Source organism: Podarcis melisellensis (genome assembly GCF_964234715.1).
Source record: "Podarcis melisellensis genome assembly, chromosome: 11".
NCBI classification, from domain to species: Eukaryota; Metazoa; Chordata; class Lepidosauria; order Squamata; family Lacertidae; genus Podarcis; species Podarcis melisellensis.
The window spans coordinates 21,152,376-21,174,655 of NC_138543.1; the positions used below are offsets into that span (position 1 = coordinate 21,152,376).

General features: G+C 41.9%; 1 protein-coding gene across 4 annotated transcripts in view; it reads right to left on the reverse strand.

Annotated features, from left to right (window-relative positions):
- Positions 1-21,537, reverse strand: part of APC (APC regulator of WNT signaling pathway) — a 62,388-nt gene extending 40,851 nt beyond the window's left edge. The window contains exons 1-2 of one of the 4 annotated variants that reach the window (XM_081930346.1): positions 21,118-21,537; positions 18,810-18,854 (exon numbers count right to left, since the gene is read on the reverse strand). The gene's annotated coding sequence lies outside the window, so the exon portion shown is untranslated. Of the gene's footprint in view, positions 1-8,366; positions 8,456-8,886; positions 9,078-18,809; positions 18,855-21,117 lie in introns of those variants that run through there. The other 3 variants (XM_081930349.1, XM_081930347.1, XM_081930348.1) reach the window with 3 other exon arrangements.
- Positions 21,538-22,280: the final 743 nt, after the last annotated feature.

A 22,280-nucleotide genomic window follows, 5' to 3' on the forward strand; every position in this document is an offset into this window, starting at 1 on the left:
CTGAATATTTGGACACAGAAATGCAGAACATCTGCATACTGATATAAAAGGTAAAGGTAAAGGACCCCTGACAATTAAGCCCAGTCGCAGACGACTCTGGGGTTGCGGCGCTCATCTCACTTTACAGTGGTACCTCTGGTTACGTACTTAATTCATTCCGGAGGTCCGTTCTTAACCTGAAACTGTTCTTAACCTGAAGCATCACTTTAGCTAATGGGGCCTCCCGCTGCTGCTGCGCCGCCGCCACACGATTTCTGTTCTCATCCTGAAGCAAAGTTCTTAACCCAAGGTACTATTTCTGGGTTAGTGGAGTCTGTAACCTGAAGCATATGTAACCCGAGGTACCACTGTACAGGCCAAGGGAGCCGGCGTTTGTCCACAGTCAGTTTTTCCGGGTCATGTGGCCAGCATGACTAAGCCGCTTCTGGTGCAACGGGACACCGAAACCAGAGCAGCGCATGGAAACGCCATTTACCTTCCTGCCAGAGCGGTACCTATTTGTCTACTTGCACTTTTCAACGTGCTTTTGAACTGCTAGGTTGACAGGAGCTGGGACCGAGCAATGGGAACTCACCCCGTTGTGGGGATTCGAACAGCTGACCTTCTGATCAGCAAGCCTAAGAGGCTCAGGGGTTTAGACCACAGCGCCACCCGCATCCCTCTAATACTAATGTAGGAAACCCTTTCAGCCCTAAGGTCCCAACTCCTCATACCAACAGTGGTTGGGGCCAGAGGCAAAAAGTGAGTGAATGTGACTCTACAACATGCTACATATTGTTTTCTACACTAATATCCACATTTTTCTGTCCACCATCCAGTCAAGGAAGAGGATTTATCACCACCAACAATACATTTCAGCCAGGCAAAAGCACTTGAGGCCAGGGCATGGAGCAGGTTCAGTGATAAGTGGGTGTGGCCTAATGAGAATACCTAGCTCCTAACAAGAGTCCTAGAGAGCCACATTTGGTCTCTGGACTGGAGGCTTCCCACTTCTACTCTACAGCTACAGTTGATCTTTCCAAGTGATTTAACATAGATTGGAACGAACACAGAGCCTTGTGGAACACACCCCACAGCATCTTGCCCATATCTAAACAGACTTTCTGAGCAGACTTAAGAGCAGTGAACTTTTTGGGTGGCCCTAGTGCAAAGCTATTGGGGGCTGCATTTAAATAGTGGGTGGGTCAGACATCACACTCCCTTTAACATAGACACACACAGATTTAACACAGGCTCTCCTTCAATCTCTCCCCCCCTCTCACTGTTTTTTCTTCTCAGTGCACAGAGGAAACTCCACCAGCTGCTCTTCCTGGATAGCCTGCATGCTGCATTTCCTTGCTGTGCGAGCACACACACGCACACACAATCCCTTTACACAGTGCAAAAGATGAATCCATCAGGAATCTTTGGGAAATGCTGGAGCAACCCTTCTTTTTGCTGTGGCACAGCTGATTCCCAAACAGCTGAGCAATGGAAGGGGGAATCACAGGGAGACTTTTAACCTCCCCTCCCAATGATCTGCCCTATCACCCACTGATCATTTGTTCAGATAAAGCCGAGGGGGAACTGCTTCCCTTGCCTTTAGGATGGGGAGTTGGGGAGGGCAATGACCAGGACCTTGGTGGGCTGGACAAGGATGCCTAGTAGGCTGGAGGCTACCAACTGCTTCTATAAGAAAAGAAATTACTGGGGAACTAGCCCTGAAATCCCAAGAAAAATGTGATTTTAACGAATCGTATGGTCCAAAGTGCTGGAACAGTTCGGAGCAATATTGTACTGTATTATCAATCATGAGATGAGGCTCATCCATGAGGGCCTACAAAGCTATAATTAGGTCAGAAGTCAGACTGAAGCAGGCTGATGAGGTGTGTTACCAAGAATCAATCAATCTCTCTCTCATTCTCTCTCTCTGTCTCTGTCTCTCTCTGTGTGTAAAATATACTTTCCATAAAAAGAGTGTGTTGGACACAGGCCTAAATCTATAGTTATATTTGCCTTGCACAAAGATGGGTAGATTCATCACTGCATCCCTTAATCAATGCAGTGCCATGCCCCCTCCACTGTAGCATTTACATAACTGGACAGAAACCTGTCAAGTTAGTTCCATTTGTTTGTTTGTTTTCATCCATGAGTGGCAAGAGCTGCTTTCACAATGCCAAGTATCAGCCAATATTCTCAAGGGGGAAACAAACTGAGCTACAAAAGGAACCTGGGGAAAGAATGACAGGTGAGAAGAGAGACAGCAGTTCTCCTTGGCTGAAGTTGAAGTGTGGTTGAATATTTCACTGGCAATATTTTGTTAAATGTCTCTAGAAGGGATGAGTGGAGGAGGAGGACTACAGAAAGATGAAGATTGAGAGTATGGGGAACACTGAAGCCAGCTCTGGCATGATACAGAAAACCATGCAAGTCAAGGGCAATCCAGCCTAAGCCTATGACATAGGATTGGATATAATACAAATTGTAAATAAAGCAATCAATCTTAATCATGAGCTCTGGCACAAAGGATATTCTGGATTCAACCAACCCTCTACTAATACCAAGCAAATTAAACCTGTTAAAATCTTGTATAGACAAGACTTAAGAAAGGAAATGAATGAAAGAAAGAAGCAGCAATACAAGCAAATGTTTATGCAAACCAGGCCAGCTTTAACAAATTCTGCTGTTCTCACATTCGCAATTCCCCATCGATTCATTGCCTTGCCATTATGCAGTGTCAGCTCATGAGTAACAGAAGGAGATATCACACAAAGTGTGAAGCAAAACACAGCTACCGTATTTTTCGCCCTATAGGACGCACTTTTCCCCCTCCAAAAATGAAGGGGAAATGTGTGTGCGTCCTATGGGGCAAATGCAGGCTTTTGCTGAAGCCTGGAGAGCGAGAGGGGTCGGTGCGCTCCGTCTCCCTCTTCTAGCTTGGGGATGGCTGCGCAAACCTGGGGGGGAAATACATTTCCCCCCCCGATTTCCCCCCCCCAAAAAAACTAGGCGCGTCCTATGGGCCTGTGCGTCCTATAGGGCGAAAAATATGGTATAACCTCAACCTGAAGATTTGGGAAAGGAACCAAAAGTCTCAAGTCTTCTTTTCTGAAGATCACTCGTAGCCAAGTAGGATTGTCTTCCATGAACACGGTCTTAATGGTGAGTCTGTAGGTGACTGTGGAGGCCAATTCTGGATCCACACATCCTTCCACAGTGGGGACATTTCTCCCTTTCATCCTGAGTTTGTGTGTCTTCAAAGTCCACAACACCTTTGGTAAAGGCTGTTCTCCAACTGGGGCACTCGCAGGCCAGTGTTTCCCAATTGTTGGTGTTTATACTACATTTTTTTGGATCAAAAGTCTCAGTATTCCTTTACTAGCTCCATAGTCGGTTTAATCAAAATATATTTAACAAATTAGGGATGCAACCTGTAAGAATTCTACTAACAAGAACAGATATCATCCTTTTGATTGTATTTTGGATGTTAACTGGTGAATTTCATAAATCATTGTTATTATGGTAATATTTTTTTAAAAGCAAACAAACAATCAGCTAAACGTTGGTGTTCTGTATTCTCTCACTCACAAGAGAACAGCTAGATATTGCACAAGAATACACTATAACTTACTGCATGAAAGCAAGTTCTTTTTTAAATGAGATGCTGTGTTCATGGTGTTTCCATAATTTATTGAACTTTGTTTAGCCATGTAAGGAATAATTTTTCAATGTCAAACCTTGGTTGTCGAACGTAATCCGTTCCAGAAGACATTTGGCTTCCAAAATGTTTGACTACCGAGGCACGGCTTCTGATTGGTTGCAGGAGCTTCCTGCACTCAAGTGAAAGCTGCATTGGACATTCGGTTTCCAAAAAATGTTCGAAAACTGGAGCATTTACTTCTGGGTTTTTGAGGTTCGGGAGCCGAAACGTTCCAAAACGGAGGCGTTCGAGATCCGAGGTTTGACTGTACCAGCATTATTAGAACATTTCAGTAAGGTTAGATTTGTGGACATTAAAACAGCAGTAAGAAGCAAGAAGTTGATTGGATCCCCTTCGGAACTTGAAATATGGGTACCCCCAACAAAAATTTAAAATTCAGCTGTGTAATTTGGAATTTATGTAATTTGGTTTGATTTGATGAGATTGGTCGGTTAATAAAAAATTATTCTTAAAAAAAATAGAACATTTCAGCATGGTTACCACTTATCATAAATTTCTTCAGACTGTTTAAAAAACTCAGACCGAACAGCTGTCCCCAATACCATTAGGTTTTACCCTTGTTTGAACTTTTGCCATGTTAAAGTTCTGAGACCTTGCAAGCAGTGAATACACTGGAAGCATCAGACTGAAGTCCGCACCAGACAAATCATACTGGTCAATTATACCACAGCAAAGACCTCAGGTTAACAAAACTATGAATAAAACAAAACCACTTTACTGTACATATTTCTTAGCCATATGACCACGCCCATTCCTTGACCAACACAATATCCACTGTTCAACAATATTCCCATGATACCTGCCCATTGGTCCTGCTAGCTAGGGATGATAGGAGTTGTAATCCAAAAACAACTGGATACCCAAGTCTGAGAAACACTGATCTAATCTCTTTTGCCTCAGGGCTCACCCACCGTTAGCATATGGCACCTGGGAGACTGAAGGAATATGGCCATTGGACAGAAAAATCTTCCCCATGCCTCTGATCTAGATAACCTGATGGGATCCAACTGCTGCTACATCCCTACTTCTCCTTTGGGAGCAGGATCTGCTGTCTCTTGCTTCACTCATGGGAAAAAGAATGCATCCAGAGTGAGAGCAGCCCTAACCCTCTGCTGCATTGTGCAATGAGGGAACATCGTGTATGCAAAGGATCCTGCTTCTGCAGGGTCTCATTTCTCACAATTATCCCATGACTGACAGTGTCTCGCTGGGCAGCATCCGTACACAAGTCGGTTATTTCCCAGAAGCACACAATAGGTGCTTCATTAGCTCTCTCACTCTGCCTCTCTTTTCTGGCACAAATAGTGGGAGAGCTCTCACACAGCTGGCAGGGGTGTAAGGTTTAATCAAATGAATAGAGCCAAATTCTACAATATTTGGTTTTAAAGCTAATTTAAAGGGGTTCTCAAATGCTGCTTCAGTGAGTGCATATGTCAAGCAAAGGAAGTAAACTTCTTTAAACATAGTTATGAAAAACAAAGCTACTACAAGCTATTCAGACACCTGTGAAATGAGTTTGGAGAAAAGATGGGCTTGTCAGAACATTTTTTATTATTTTATTATTTATAAAATTTGTATACCACCCTTCATTCGAAGACCACAGGGTGCTTCGCATTATAAAAATTCAAAATACATAATAAAACAAAAGCAAACACAAACCAATACCCCCAAACACATTTAAAAGCCCATAGAATCAGCCAAAGACTTGGCACCTATGTATGAAGGCACCAGGCAAGCCTCCTTGGGGAGAATATTCCACAAATGGGAAGTCACCACAAAAAGGCCTGTTCTCATGCCGCCACCCTCTAGACCTCTCATGGAGGAGGTATGTGCAAAAGGGTCTCAGATGAAGACTGCAGAGTCCGGGTAGGTTCAGATGGAGAGAGGCGGGCCTTGAGGTATTGCGGTCTTGAGCCGTTTAAGGCTTTATAGGTCAAACCTATAGGTCAGCACTTTGAATTGGGCCCAGAAACTAATTGGCAGCCAGTGCAGTTGGACCAGGATCAGTAAAATATGTTCAAATTGTCTTACCCCAGTGAGCAACCTGGCCACCAAATTCTGCACTAGATGAAGTTTCTGAACTTCAAAGGAAGCCCTATGTTCAACACATTGCAGTAATCTGACCTAGGTTACCACAGCATAGACGAGAGACGTTAGGCTATCCCTGTTCAGACAGGGCGGCAGCTGACTCACCAGATGATGAAAGACACTCTATGATATTGAAGCCACCTGAGCCTCAAACAACAGGAGAGGATCCAGAAATACCCACGAACTATGGACCTGCTCCTTCAGAGGGAGTGTAACCCCATCAAGAGCTAGCAACCTCCCATCCATCTGGTATAGGGAACCGCCCACTAACAATGCCTCAGTCTTATTTGGATTGAGCTTCAGTTTACTGGCTCTCTTCCAGTCCATTACCAAGGCAAGACAGTGGCCCAGCACATTCACTGCCACACCTACAGATGTAAAGGAGAAGTAGAGCTGTGTGCCATCAGTATATTGCTGAGAACGTACTCCAAAACTCTTGGTAACCCTAATTAGTGGTTTCATGTAAGATGTTAAAACACCATAGGTGAGAAAAGTGAACCACACATTGAAGGCTCCACAGGGCCAAAGAGCACTCCCCAAGCAGCACCCTCTGGAAACAGCCATCCAAGTAGAACCGGAACCACCGCAAAGCAGTGCCACCTACCCCTAACTCAGACAGCTGCTGCAGAAGGATACTATGGTCTCCCAAACTTGGGTCTCCAGTTGTTTTTGGACTACAACTCCCTCCATCCCTAACCACCAGGACCAGTGGGCAAGGATGATTGGAATTATAGTACAAAAACAGCTGGAGACCCAAGTCTAGGAAACCCTGATTGAAAAAATCAGTTTCCTTCAAGAGCACCTGGATCTGGCCCACAATCAGATCAACACCATGCAGTACTGTCTTAATCAAGAATCACAAAGTGGGACAGTTATGCACATGATTCAGGAAAGAGTTCTAAGCACTTCTATTTCCCATTTAAAAGGCATGGATCACTTATTGACTTATCATTACAAATAACATCACTTCAGAATCACAAGTGATCCAACATAGTGACCTTCACATGTCAAAGAACAGGAAACAGTTTATATTTAGAAGGCTCCTCAGCACTTATTCTGCATAGTATCCAGCCTGCCACCATATAGCAATCTGTTTCAGCAATAAATTGATTTATCTCTTCCTGACTGGATCCTTTAATAATGGCAGAATGGTAGACTAAATACCCATCACAAAGACTTATCAAAAATGTTAGGTGAAATTTGGTGAACCAGCTTATTATGTAGGCTCAACTTTATGGAGTATACAGAATATAACTGAATCCTTGTGCCATTTTAAAGAGAAAATTCTCTGCACATACCCAGTTTAAAGTAATAATGGAAGAACAATCCAAAGGAGCCTCTGCACTACCACTGCTGTCCAAGATTTTTGTATTCTTCTCCTAGCACCTATAGTTATTTAATGGGACTAATAATTCTACTAGAAGAACCTTAAGCTTGTTCTTCTAATCACTCATTTTAATTAGTGATTATTTATGTCCTTATGTCTGAATTGTTAAGAAAATATTTAATGGAATGCATCTCTCATGTGGGCTCCCATCATGATTACTTATTCTGTTCCATATAGCTGATCTGAAATTGAATATATTTATATAAATTTTAAGGAAGTCGAAGTATTCACAGGCCTATTACTCTAAATAATAAATTTAAAATGTATAGTCCACTAATGAAGCTGATTTCACTAAAAAATGTACATACTAAGTAGAAAATTGCATTCTTGCTATATATAATTTTTGAATCCATATTATCTTTATCAGCCAGCAAGAACAATAATTGATATTGTTTGAAATGTGGCAAAGCAGAATATTAAAGTGTACAGTAATTTAAAAACAATTGCTATAAATACTAAAATATTGTTTTAGCATTTGGGAGACCAAGTAAATACAACACACAATTATTCAAGAATTTGGGGGCTGATCCACAAAAAAAGCAAATCATCCCAAAAGTACTACCTTCAACTTACACTGCTGAAAATGAATTGATAATTTATTATACTTTAATCATTGTTCTGCTAGATTACTTCTAATTCTGCTGATGCTCAAATAAAATAGCCATTTTTCCTCCACAGTGATGCATCAAAGCTGACCTAATTATTACATTTAAAACTGCATCTGACGAGAAAAAAGAAAGAAAAGAGCACTACTTCATACATAATTTATTAAGATTACTAATAGTATCCAAGACTGAATAACTCTCAGAATCTCTTATGGTGATGATGAATAGATGAAGTCAAAAGCTTCGGGCAGATGACAAATACTGGTCTTTCCTTTTCCCTTTCATCTTTATTTTTTAACATTTCGGAATTTGCTTTTGCAGGGATGGCAACTGCTCTATTGCATTCCTGGGTGCAGCAGTGCAGCAGAACCTCTCGTCTCTATGCAGCTTTCCCCCTTTCAGTAAAGGAGCAAAAGCTGCTGCAGTAAACCGCAGAAATGCCAGCAACACATCATGTCACTAACAAAGGCACTGGGATTTCACAGCATTTCCAGCGGGGAGTCTTCATGGCTCTGCAATATTATGCAGGCCATCCAAAAGCAAATCTTAACATTTCAAAATTACAATAATCCATTCTCTACAATACCTTCCTCATCCTCCCCCTCCAGCCCTTGCATTGTGGGGTTGTTAGATTCAAATCAAGGCATCTCCTCTGCTGCTTTGTGTCCCTTTCTCTTGCTGCTGCTACTGTGACAGGAGGGAGGAGGAGAAGGAGAAGGGAGGATTTCAATGGGCTCAGCTCATTCCTCTAAGCGATGAATGTTTCATTCTTTGTTGCCCTTTATCCGTCTCCTAAGATACTATTTTCTCCTTGTTTCTATGTCAAACCTTTAGAACAACCATTTTCGTGCTACAAAAGCGTCCTTTTTCTATCGCTTCCAAAGCTCGCCATCGCAATATCCTCTCGTTCTGTCAAAAGCATGGATCAGAATCCTAGGACTTGATTCCTAGTTCTTTCTGCAAAAGCTAAGAAGCGAATGCATGGGCAGAGAACCAGGCTACCTTTCCTGACAAATGTCCTTCACTAGCCAGATGGGACAATCCTTACAGACACCAATACTCAGTGCTCATTTCCAGCAGGAGTACAACCCTAACATTTCACCTACCCCATCTCCGACGCCGACCGCACCTCCATTCAGTCTTCAACACCCAGTACCTTCCTGTATTCACTGTCTGCGCTAAAGCCAGAGCCAATACAGCCACATTCCAGTCACGTGTTCACCCAGCCCAACCCAGCCAATGGCCCTGATCACATCAGAGAATATAACATAGTCTTGTTCACATCCACTGCTTTCTTTTCTCCGATCCAACCCAGCTCTTGTCAATTTGCTGTCTGGACAATCTAGCAGAAGGGAAGGGAGGGGTAACTTGTCAATGAGAACGCGAAAGGACAACCGCCTTTACTGAGCAGAGAGGGAATACAGAAAGTGGAATGGGGTCAGGGGGAGAACAGAGAAAGAGAGACATGCCCAAAATCAATTTCTCTTATTCTCGTTTAACTGAACAATTTCTCTTTGTGTGATGACTGGCTTTTCTGCCCTCAATGCCAAGTGATTCATCAAGACTAATATGTATGTGTTAACAGTATTGATAACATATACCCTTGATTGAAGCTATGGAAAATAATCAGTTCACATCATAGCAGAGAGGGCTAATTTAATTCAGATCCATTTCCATTACTGATCATTAGGAGCTGTCTAGTCCATTTCAATTCAAACTGCAAGATTCTGCTTTAGGGTAGAGCGTCAAACAAGATGACCTTCAAGTCCCATCCAGACCTCCAAGTCTATGTCCCTAGTGGTAACACATTTTAAAACAGAGGGGAGGCGTCCAGCAGGAAAACCATGTCAATTGCAAAAGCATTTTCATTCCAAATTTCAGCTATAGTTTACAGCTGATAATATATACATATAATACTTAGGATTTAGCAAAAGAACATGACTTCACAGAAACTAAGGTGGCTATCCCCCCAAACAACTTGCATACTAACATTTTTATAACAATTAAGGAAATTACTTTGCAAAGGATGCTGCCTGCTGTATTCGCACAATAGCCACAACACATGCCTCAATGCATAATGTATGCATATGCACACAAGAAAAATGAAGGTAATGTGGATCATGACATAGGGAGCTTAAGGCTGCAGTCCCAAAACACACATGGGAGTAAGAGGGACTTACTTCTGAGTAAACATGCATAGGATTGCTGTGCCAGTCTTAACTGATGATTAAATTTGAGACAGAAATTATGAATGTAATAGGAAGGCAGTTATTGTTAACAAATATATCTGGAGAACCATTTGTTAGAGAGAAGCAGTGATTAATGCCAGCAGCACATCCTGCTTCCTGTCTGAATGGGCAGTAGGTTACTGTTACATACTGCATTTACCTTCAAAAATCATGCAAGTATCCAAAATATGTGAAGTTCTCTGCAATTCAGGTTACTTAAATAATTTGTTTTCGTATTATTATGCCAATCTACACTACCAGCCCCCATCTTATTGAATATTTAAAACTGTCTGAGCAAAGGAAGAGTCACTATTCTAACAAAAGGCTCTGGACATTTCCCCAAGTTCAGAAAGGAAATCTGTAGACTAGTTTGTTTCCCCCAGAATGTTACCTCATAGGATAAGAGGTAAATTTAGGGCCGGATGTTCTCCAGTACTGCTTCCTTAGTCTCAGGCAGCTTTCACATATACAATCTACTTTAGCTGATACTGCTAATTACTGCAAGTGAAAATATGAAGAATTACTAGTTTTGGTGATAGCAAAACCTAAACAGGTTATTAACTGACATACTGAACACAGGACATAAGAATATGTTGTGTCTCCTGATTCTGTCCACTGATATGTCTCTAACCCAGATAATTTGTGAAGAACTATGGGGACAGTCACTTAGAAAGTGTTAATATCCTTCCTGTTTGAACCTGACAATATCATCAGTAATGCCATTTGAATATGAGCATTAAAATAAACTGGAGATAATATTAGCTTCAGGGATTGAGCAAGAATTTGACCCATAATAATTATGCTGCAAGGATACATTCCTGAATACCCAAGTTGAGTCCTGAAAATGTGCAGGGGTTTGTTTGTTTGTTGCACCACAGGGGATCTATGCCAATCTAGTCCAAAGTGCACATAATAAACAGATGCTAGCATCATTCGCATAGATCCTGATTTCCTGATTTTCACTCCCTTGTTTCTGGGCTGTTTCCCAGGGCCTGGGTCTCTACGTCTACACTCTGCCATTGGAACGACATGAGAAATAGTTACTACAAGGTTGTCAGAAGTTCTACTATCATGCCTTCAAAACCTGGCAACTGCGGCACCCATGATCAGAACTATATTTTTTTAGAGACATGTATACTGTTTGTTCTTTCTATATGCTGAGCATGTAAACCAAGAATCAGAGCATTCTGTGTATCATTTGATTCCTGTAACAGGATGAGTATTTCTTCTCCTGCAACTATTGGGCTTCATTGCTCTGTCTCATCAACTCAAACAAGTATTTTTGTCTTCCACAAATACATACCCATATTTAAGAATACAATCAGTTTAGAAGACAGTGGGTTGGATTCAGACTTCTCAGGAGTGGAGCTCTACCCACAGGACACTGCCCTGTAAGAAGGTGGGGTGTTTGCTGAATCTTCCTTCCCTTCCTTGTAAAGTTTCTCTGGAGGTTGGGCTCTCCAAACAATAATTGTGGTTATGATTATTTATTAAATTTGCATACCACTCTTCACCTGAAGAAACAATTATGGGAGGCTGCATTTGGAGCAGCAGAGAAATCAGAAGAAGACACCTCCTTTCCGCTAAGATTAAAAATAAAGGGGGGGACGACAGCTGAATATCTATAACTAGTTTCCAGTAGATTGGCTTGTTTAAACGTGAATAAAAATATTATCCTGAAAGAACCCAAAGTCTTCTTCAGCATTAAGCAGAATTTTTATACCACTTAATTGTGAACAAAACCTCTAAACAGTTTTAGCATGGTCTTCTTTTGCAGATTAAATCTGCTATGTTTTGCCAAAATTATCTCTAAGTATCAGGTGCTTCTAAAGACTTGCAAGTAGTATTACAAGTTAAAATTTCCTATAGCTTAGTACAGACAACTTTCTTTCAACCAAGTGGATCTTTTAATATTATATATTTTATGCTCTGCAGCAGTAGCAGTTTGAGACACAGCAGCCATCTTATCACAGGTTCACACAAATGCTACATCACTCAATTAATCCAATACAGTAGAATACTAAAGGCGCATCAAATCAATACAATGTATTGATATGAAGATACTGACAATAAAGTCACAAGTGCAGATTTCTACTTCTGCGTAGTACGATTCTTCTACTTACCATTACAGAGGACAATACACTAAAAGTTCACATATCAGTTTGTTACACAGGATTTTCAAATAAAGGAAGTTCTGAAAAATCAAAACAGCCTTTTATTCATCTCTTTTAGACATGCCATAAATGTGAACACTGAACATTTATGACTTGAAACATATTGTCTAAGTCTTCACTGCAGCTTAGCAAATGCCACAGAATCAAACTGTTCTTAATTTAAAAACTTAATTGAAATAAAGCCACAACATCACTCTACTACAAGAAACTACAGAAATAAAGCTAACCTTGATCTTTATTATTGTGCATGCTTACAAAGTTAATAGAACGTTACTGAAGGCTTTGTGAACCAAACTAAACACTATTTAAGAGCTGAAGAATTAAGACATTTTGTTTCCCAGTAAAAACTGAGAGCAGTATAAAGACAGTCATGTACAGAAATCTACTTTTTCATGCAAATAAAGCAGTACACAAATTCATTGCTTAAAGAGGATGACAAGCACTCCTTTCCCATTCACTTCACTCTTTTCAAGTTATTGCACTTGAAACATTTTTTTGGAAAAAGCTTCATGAACCAAGTCCAGTTCTCAAGGTCTAACAATGACATTTAATTAGTGGGCTGTCACTTGAACTGGCATCTAAACTTTTGTGAAATACTCAATTCCATATTAATTCAACATCTTACAAGTCTAACAGAAAACCAATTCTTAGCATGCCCAATAAAAGCAAATAATTAATGTTGTTAGCATGAAGCTATTCAAACATTTAGACTTCTAATCTACGCAAAGATGCCTGCCCCATGTATGACCCAAGTTTCAAATTCACACTGCCCCCCACAAAGTGTGTATTTGTAGAACGGCTGATGCCAAGCCTGGCTCTAGAAGGCAACAAACTAAGGCAATGGACAAGAGCCCAAGACTGGGGCCCAACCATACTATCATTTTCAGTTAATATGAAGCACTGAAACGGTCAGGTTTTAAAAAATAAAATCTCAGTTTGCATATCCTAGCTCTTTCAAATGAAGCAGTGAAAGCAATTTGTGCCCAAGGGTTGTGCACTGGTTCAACACTAAAATGTGACACTCACCATAGTTCAGAGCCCACCCAATATGTTTGATCAGAAGAACCATATAGGTAATTGTCCACAAGGCAGAGCACTAAATGTATGGAAGGGGGGGTGTATACAGTACTGGAAATAAGTTACTTATATGCTACTCTCAAGACGTTTCAGATAGCATAAAACCAGGGATATTAGTGAAATACTACATACCTGTTATCATACATTAAATTGCAACAGGATTACAATTAAAACAACGGACTGGATCTGTTCAGCTAGGGAAAGTATTTGTAGCATTATGACGTTAGGTTGCAACCCTAAATCTTTTCCCTTGGCATTAAATTCCAATAAAATTCAAAGGGCTTACTTCCAGGCAAATGTACTCGTGAACCTTTTTTTGTTTTTAAGACTTTTTAAAATCTAAGCACATATTTGTATCACATACTTTCCATTCTAAAGAGCTTTCAAGGTGGCTGTCAAGAACTATTTGTCTAGGCTATGCTTACTGAATTTATCTTTCTTCTCCTCACCAAAAAAATCCCAAAGCAAATTTCTACCAAATTATTTGCAACAAACTATAGTTCATTTTCATGAAGGGTAGGTATAGCAGGCCTTTTTAGACAACAGTGACAAAGATTCCACATAAAACCATAAAATACACTACAGTCTTGAATCCAGTATTTCTTTGGGATATATAGTTAATTGTACTTAAGCAATACCATGCCTATTCTGACAAGTGGTATTATCATAGTAAGAGTGCTCCCATCTCACTATGTTCAAAGTATGTTGTTATACAAATGGGGAGGGGGGAATGCAGGTAACCAGTAAGTACTACCTTTCTTGATATATAGAATTTATATTGTTATTCTGGAATGTTATATGAACTGAATCAAAAATGAAAAACCTGAAGCTGCAATACTAGGGCTTGGGTGCTAAGGTAAGTGAATGGATGCAGATTACATCAATTTATTCAGAATGATAAACAAAACAAAAAAAGATTATAAAGAGCTCTAAAAGGCTTTCTCCAAAATAAGATAAACAGGCAGTAAAATGGCAAATGCAGTTCAATGAAAACAAGTCCAAAAAGTGATAGATACTGGGGCAAAAAAATCATAAATAGATGAATTGTGTCAAAGGTGGTGATGACCAACCAAGAAGAAGAATCTTGGGTTCAAAACAGATAGTTCAATGAAAACGTTGACCCAATGTGCAGCGGGTGAGGAAAAGATAAATTCCATGTTTGGGATTATTATGAAAAGGATTACAATCTTCTAAAATTGTAATGCCTTTATATAGATCTATGGTGCCTAAAGTTTGGGTCAGCATGACTCAAAATGGAAAACTCAGGAAACAGCAACCAAAATGACCAACAGCCAAAGCAATTCTACTGTGAGGGAGGGTTACAATATCTAGGACTTTTAAGTTCAGAAAAAGCAAGCAGGAATGGGAAATTTGGGGTCTTCCAGATGTTGCAGGATTAAAACTCCTGACATCCCTAACAAGCCAGTCAGGGCAGATGGGAGTGCAAGTCCAACAAAATCTGGAGGGCCACATGTTCAGAGAAGTAGGCATGCCTGAGGATTTCCTTTGGTCCATGTTCTTTAAACAAACCTGATTCTTACATCCCAGAATAATATGCAAATAAGACTATCATTATCCTTTGGTTTCTGAACTTCTCTGAATTCTGCTTCAAAAATATAGTGAAAGGCATATATGCACTACGTGAAGAAAATTATGTTCAGAAATATGAATGTTAACTTGTTCTTTTTATATTTGCAGAATGACCAAGAAATAGGTAGGACAAAGCACACTTATGGAACAAACGCATGTGAAACTGACGTGGCCTGGAAATAAATTGATCACAAGATGCAGGTTTTTAAAAAATTATGCATAGTGTAAATTCAATGGACACAGAAATTCATACTACTAGAACCTAAAGACATCGGTTAAAACTGAATGCTAGAAGATTCATGATAACCCAAATGAAGTACTGCACACAAAGTATACTTAAACTGGAATTTTCTACCAGAAGATGTGGTGATGGTAACCAACTAGGGGAGTAGACCTGTTGAATTAAATAGGACTTCAGGGTAGACATTGTTAGAACTGCACTATTAGATGCCTTTAAAGCTAAGAAACTTACAACTACAGTGGTACCTCTAGATATGAATGGGATCTGTTCTGGAGCCCCGTTTGCATCTAGAGGTAAACGTATCTAGTGACGGCACGTCTGCGCACGCGCGCATTGCTTTTCGCCGCTTCTGCGCATGACGTCATTTTGAGCGCCTGCGCAAGTGACGAAACCTGGAAGTAATGCGCTCCGTTACTTCCGGGTTGCCACGGAGCGCAACTCAAACGCGCTCAACTTGAAGCAAATTTAACCCGAGGTATGACTGTACAGTATAAGTAAGCAAAACACATTTTTTTGGTTTTGACTTGAACACAGAACCTAGGTTCTAAGTAGGCTAGATAAATAAACTGTATACATTCTATTACACTAAACACTACATTCAGAATTAACATATAAGCCATATACAATGTTCTTTCATTTTACTTATTTCAGCATTTTAAAGGGATACTAAAATCATATCAAACTGACAGTTTGTCACTAAATTACCATCTTGTCACATGTAGCAGTAAGCACACATACCACACACAGAAACAAATCACAACAAACCACATAGAGACTTTTGCCAATTTCTCACACAATGCTCAAATCTTTCTACTGTTTGAGCAAGCAAATCATTTTCCTATCCCCAAGCTTCCCTTCAGTAATTCCTTCAAATCTTCTCTCAGGCCTCCGCCTTCAAAGGTTGAGAGCCTTTCCTTCGCAGCAGACTTTCCCTTCTTCCACATTAGAAGTTTCACACAATGTCTTCTACAGCTCATCCTCAGAAGTCCATTAATGAGCACACACAACTCTAAATGAAAGCCATAACTCCCTTATTCTGGTTAAAACTAGACTATGCCACTCTCAGATGACAGAGTTATGAAAAAGTCAGGAAAACTGAGACCTCCCCTCAGAAAAATAGGGGTTACAGAAGGAAGGATGCACAGATTGGGTTTCACATATCATTGCTAACAGGTCTATAAACAAGCAAGGTTCAAGAATTCCCAAGTGCGAATCAAAAAATGATTGTTAAATAAGAAGAGTGAAGCACTGAGTCAATTAATGATACATATTCCATTGCCTCAGACTGGAAGGTGGTAGAGAAAGGGAGATGAAGAGGGAGAACGAGAACTGCTGGTTGGAGAGGAGCTGGGACAGCTGGAGGAAAAAAAAATAGCACAAAGAGGTACAGGGGCCAGATAAGAATATCCAGTGTGTGTTTTACAAAGTAGGGAACAGAAGCCTCACAAACAATTTAGAAGGTGGGCAAGATTTCATTCAACAATCCTGTGGTGCAGAAACTGCAATATGCTTTAATTTGGTTTCCAGGCACTTCTGACCAGTTCTGCAAAGGCTCTTTTACAAATCCAAAGTACAAAAACAGTACAGAATTTTAAAAGCAAACGGAAGAAGTGTGGATAAAAAAAATGGCATTACCAATGCAAGCGGAACAACACATCTCCATACAAAACAAAGTCAATAAAAAATGCAATACAGCCAAGTCTTTGTTTCACTGCTTTTGCCTAGCTAGCTCAGTTGCCTAGAACACGGTGCTGATAATCCCAAGCTTGCAGGTTTGATCCCCATATGGGACAGCTGCATATTCCTGCATTGCGGGGTGGGGGTGGACTAGATGATCCACAGGGTCCCTTCCCAACTCTACGATTCTATTCCTGTCACCATTGTCCTGCTCTCTACAAAATGCTAAACAATAAGGTTATAGCCAATGAAGTCACTGAGCTTGTGGAATGACTTATGCTCACACAATGGAACTTCCTCTCATTTCTCTTCCACAGACACACACATCTGCTGGGACAGGGTCCCCTAACACTTGAAGAGGATGGGAGGTAAAGGGCTAAGAGAGGAGGGAATGTTTCATTGTGCAAGTGTAAGTCATTCCACAAACGCAATAATGTTTCTAGGAACACAGAAATTCTCAATTTATAGAAATTAGGAATACCTGTACATTCTTGGAAGTTTCGTATCAGTTAATTTGTACCCTAAAATAGTCTGTTCAGTTATTAAACTACTCCCTTGGGATAAGTTTATCTGCAATGCAGTCTTTATGAAGAGGAAGAGAAGAAGGATATCAGGAGGAAACAGAAGTCCAAGCGTAATAATATGCTAAGGGACCTTGTGATCTCCACTAAACTTGTTTCCTGACTCACTAGGATTAGTAAAACTGAAAGCATGGCATTTACAAAATGTTAAAAAGTGAAGTTTTAACTATGTAGAAATTATCTGTCTCAAATATAATACTTTTCCACTATTTGAATAAAAGTCATGTAATTTTAGTTCTTTAATATTTTAGTCTTTAACAGTTATTGAATACTCCATACCAAATTCTGTCTTTTCAGTATACAGTACAACATATATTGGAGGCGAGGAAAAATCTCTCTCTCCCACAAATGGATAGGGAGATAGAATAAATAGTAGAGAACAGCGCATATCTCACTATCTCACTCACAGGTATCTTTGAATAAAACTGTGATTGGATACACTTGTGTGTAAAGTTTCTTTGAAATAAAGCTTACTTCCAGAGATAAAATTCAGTTGAAATCAACTGATAAATAGGCCAAGGGTGGCAATTATGTATATGCTATTAGTAGGAATAGCGTATCGTGCAAATGTTGGTCCACACAGGCCAATCTACAGTTTACCTTCTCCATACAGGTTACTTCTATATACCCAAATGTAGTATTTAATTCAGCTTGCTATGTGGAGCTTCCCAATCAGGAAAGCTTTCATAGTTGTAACAGATGCCTTCCACACTGCTAATGTTGAAACTTCTCACACAAGACCTGAAAGTAATTGTGAGTGGTAAGAAAGCCTTACTGGAACTGAAAGGCTCAGTATAGCAATCTGGGTTAGATATTAGTTAGATACCGTATTTTTCGCTCTATAGCACACTTTTTCCCCTCCAAAAATGAAGGGGAAATGTGTGTGCGTCCTATGGGGCGAATGCAGGCTTTCGCTGAAGCCTGGAGAGCTCCCCCCCCAAAAAAATCTAGGTGCGTCCTATGGGCCGGTGTGTCCTATAGGGCGAAAAATACGGTACACATGGTTACCATGAAGAAGTGGGGAGCCATATGGAGAAGGTATTATGCAGATTATTCACAAGAGTTCAGCATAGCAGCATAATGAGCAATTATTGTAAAATCTATCACTGATCCCCATAACAACTTCCTGCAGGTGAACAAAAGTTCAATTTTCAAAACAGGAAACAAACATAATAAACTGCCACAGCCAAACTGAATTTAGACTCAAGTCCAATGTTCAGCTAACATGTTAGTATCTGCCTACAAGTGGCATAGCTGGTTACAAGTCACCAACACTCTTCAACTGCTAGCAATGCTAGAGGCCGCAACCTATTTATAGACTCATCAGTGTTTCTCAGAATTCCCACCAATAAACTACAAAAACCATGTATAGGAGTAAGAGCACCATTCCTGGAACAATATACAGGAACAATTATTCCAAAGAAAATGCAAGCAAAGGTAAATCCACTGAGATGCACTCACCAAGAAGAAAAGTTAGATTGCTCCAGCCTCCATACAGTCTGAAATCTAAGTAGAAGGGGAAAAAACCAGAACAATTAACAGCAACACAATGACTGGCTGGTTCTATAACAGGGATGGGAATCTGAGGTTCCACAGAAGCTGCTAGGCTACAACCCCCATCAACCCTGGCTACTGCTCATTTTGGGTAAGCTGATGGGAGTTGCAGTTCAAAACATCTAGGGACACTGGAATGAGGAAACCTTCCGTGAGGTTAACTAGTACTCACTGTTCTTACTGAAGCACTAGCCTTTCTGAAATTATATCAAAAATATTTCCCCTTGCTGGAAGATCCATTTAAAGCAGGCTTCCTCAAACTCGGCCCTCCAGGTGTTTTTGGCCTACAACTGCCATGATCCCTAGCTAGCAGGACCAGTGGTCAGGGATGATGGGAACTGTAGTCTCAAAACATCTGGAGGGCCGAGTTTGAGGAAGCCTGATTTAAAGGATTGACCATAAAAAGGGATAAATACTTAAACTGAATAAATGTTGATCATGTAGATTGACTCATTTGGTTCGAGACTGCACACCTGCCTGAAGGGCCACCGAGAATGTACAAGACCACTGTGGAGGCTACTGTAGGCAATTGGAAATCTACAAGCAGGACCAGAGTTTGACAGTACCCACCCATCTTTTTTTCCTAATTAAATTTGGATACTGCCCTTCATCCACAGATCTCAGGGCAGTAAAGTGGTACCTCGGTTTAAGAACAGTCCTGTTTACAAACGATTTGGTTTACAAACTCCACTAAAAAGGAATTAAGAGTCCCAGTTTGCGATCTTTACCTTGGTCTAAGAACAGAATCCGAACAGTGGAAGGGCCCTGGCGACGGGAAGCCTCATTAGGGAAAGTGTGCCTTGGTTTAAGAATGGTTTTGGTTTAAGGACTGACTTCCAGAACGGATTAAGTTTGTAAACTGAGGTACCACTGTACTTGAGATTCCCAAGCATTCAGAGGCATATTGTCTCCCACCATAGCTATTATAGCTAGTAGTCATTCACATTCACTCATCCTCCATTGATCTGTCTAATCTTCTTTTAAAGACAGCAAAGTTGCTGCAAAGTTATAACCTTTCCTCACAGGGGAGTTGCTTCACCCCCTTGCTCATTTTGGTTGCCTTTTTCCAGATATTCAATATCCTCCTTCAGCTGCAGCAAGCAATCATATTCTCACCAGTTTTATATAATAGCATTAAGCTACAGGGTGTTTTAGTTTCATTCACTTTCTTAATGATCCCTGAAGTAAAATTCAACATATCTATCATGCTATCCCCCATAACCCCAAGGTTTCATTCCTGGATAGTTCTGACCCCTACCAGCACGTAGGATTTTTTGCTGTTGGTTTTTGTGCCCCAATGTGCTTCATTTTACACTTGCTAACACTGAATTACATTGCCACTATACTGCTCATTCACACAGTTTTGGAGAGATTCTCTATAATGCAGAAGCATTTATCACTAGTCCCCGTGTGGCGGTTGGAATGTTTGTATCATCCCCAATTCAGCTGAAAACCACTACTTCACAACAACAAAGCATGGGCTTAATGGGCAGAGAAATAAAACAGTATGATAACTTCAGTGAACAAACTGCACAGAGTTCCAATAGGACTGGTTGTAGCAAATCGGCAGTTGTCACAATCCAAACCACTCGGTTCCAAACTCCGTGAAAGCGCAACTGCTCCAATTTCTACTCCTTTTGCCAACGGAACGTAGAGGCAGATGCAGTTTGGGGTCTTTGGGACCCGTCTGCCCGTTGCAAACAACTCCGTGCAACTTTTACCCTTTTTGTGATGCACTCTTCCCAACAGCGGCCACCAACAATAGCCCTACCCACGTAAAGAGAACATAGGGAACATAGGCCTGTAGGCACCAGTGTCCCATTTCCTATAGTGCCCCCACAAACAGGGCATGAGACACCCTCACCTCCAAGTGGTGGGGACCCCCATCCACCAACTCCTTAAGGAGAAGACCCACGGGCCACAGAAGGTCGTTTTAACTTACATGGGACTCTGGCTCGAAATAGTAAAAGCCCCGTCCTAGGGAAAGGGCAGGGTTTTGAAGAAGTAGGGCTCCAAGAAGTCAGCCAGACAATGGGGCAATGGTGTCTGCTGCCCCGTGGAGTGGGGGGGGGGAGGCGGAACGACCCTCCAAGACCCCAGACCCCCGACCTGCTTTGACTGGCAAGGCTCAGGCCAGGAGGAGGAGGAAGAAAGGCATGGAAGCCGGTGTACTGGCTCTGGCCAGGTGTGCTGCTGCCGCCGCGCCTCAACTCACCTGCCCGCCTCTTCGCCCTCCGCACCCAGCAGCAGCGCCGCCGCAGCCGCCCCTCCCGGGACTCCGCCGCTGCCTCCGTCGCGGCCGGCGCTCGGGGGACTCGGCCCCACCACGAAGCTGGGAGGCGGCCGCCCACACATCCGGGGCGCGGGGGAAGGCCGTGGGGGGGGGGGACACACACGCTCCCCTTCCTCACAGGCGGCGGCGGCAGCAGCAGGCGAGAGGGGAGCTGGTCCCCCTGCCGCCGCCCCGGCTTCTCATCCCCGAGAAGGCGGCTCCCCTCCACTCGCGCCTCGGTCGGTGTCGGCCCGCCTGCGGCCTTTGCCCTCGCCACACTGGTAACCTGCTGCCCGTCACCGCCCCCCTCACTCCAACTTCCCGGCCAGCCTCCTCGCCGCCATCTTGTTTCGGGGTGGGAGGGGGAGAGAGCGACTGCTTTCGAGCGCACGCGCGGTCGAGGGAATCCCGGCTTGTCGGGAGACCAGAGGGAAAGAAAGGAGCCCGGCGCGCCTGCGCGGGAGAGCGTGGCGTTCCCTTTTCACACCTGCTGAGAGAGAGAGAGAGAGCGAGCAGCTGGGAAAGGGGCGGGGCTTGGCTGTCTCCCTTGCTTGACAGCGCGCGGAGGGAAGGAGGGAGGGAGGAAGAGGCAGCCTGGAGCTCGGCTGCAAATGCTTAGTCGGTCTGCGCTTCTGCAGCGATTGGGAGGGGATAGAGGGGGAAGCCACGTGCAGGGAGCGGCAAAAGCGAAGTTGCTGCGTTGCAGCAAGGAGATAAATTAACTAGGCAACTTTTAGAATAACTTTTATGCTTTTGTATTTGTTGAAGGCTCCCAGAGTGGGTGGGGCAACGCAGTCAAATGTGTGGGGTACCTAATATTAGGCCTGGCACCTTCATTATACACCTTTAGGTGACAGACAAAAACGGCCCTCTTTAAACTAGGCTTTTGGTTGATTTGATTGATATCCTACGCCCTTTTAAAATGTGTTGGGGGGTGTTATGGGGTTGTTTGTTTTTATTTGATTATGTATTTTGTGGTTTTATATTCTGATGTTATGCCGTAAACCGCCCTGAGACATGTGGGTATAGGGCAGTATATAAATTCAATAAATTATTACAGTACTATCATCATCATCATCAGTGCTGTTTTTCTTTAAAAAAAAAGA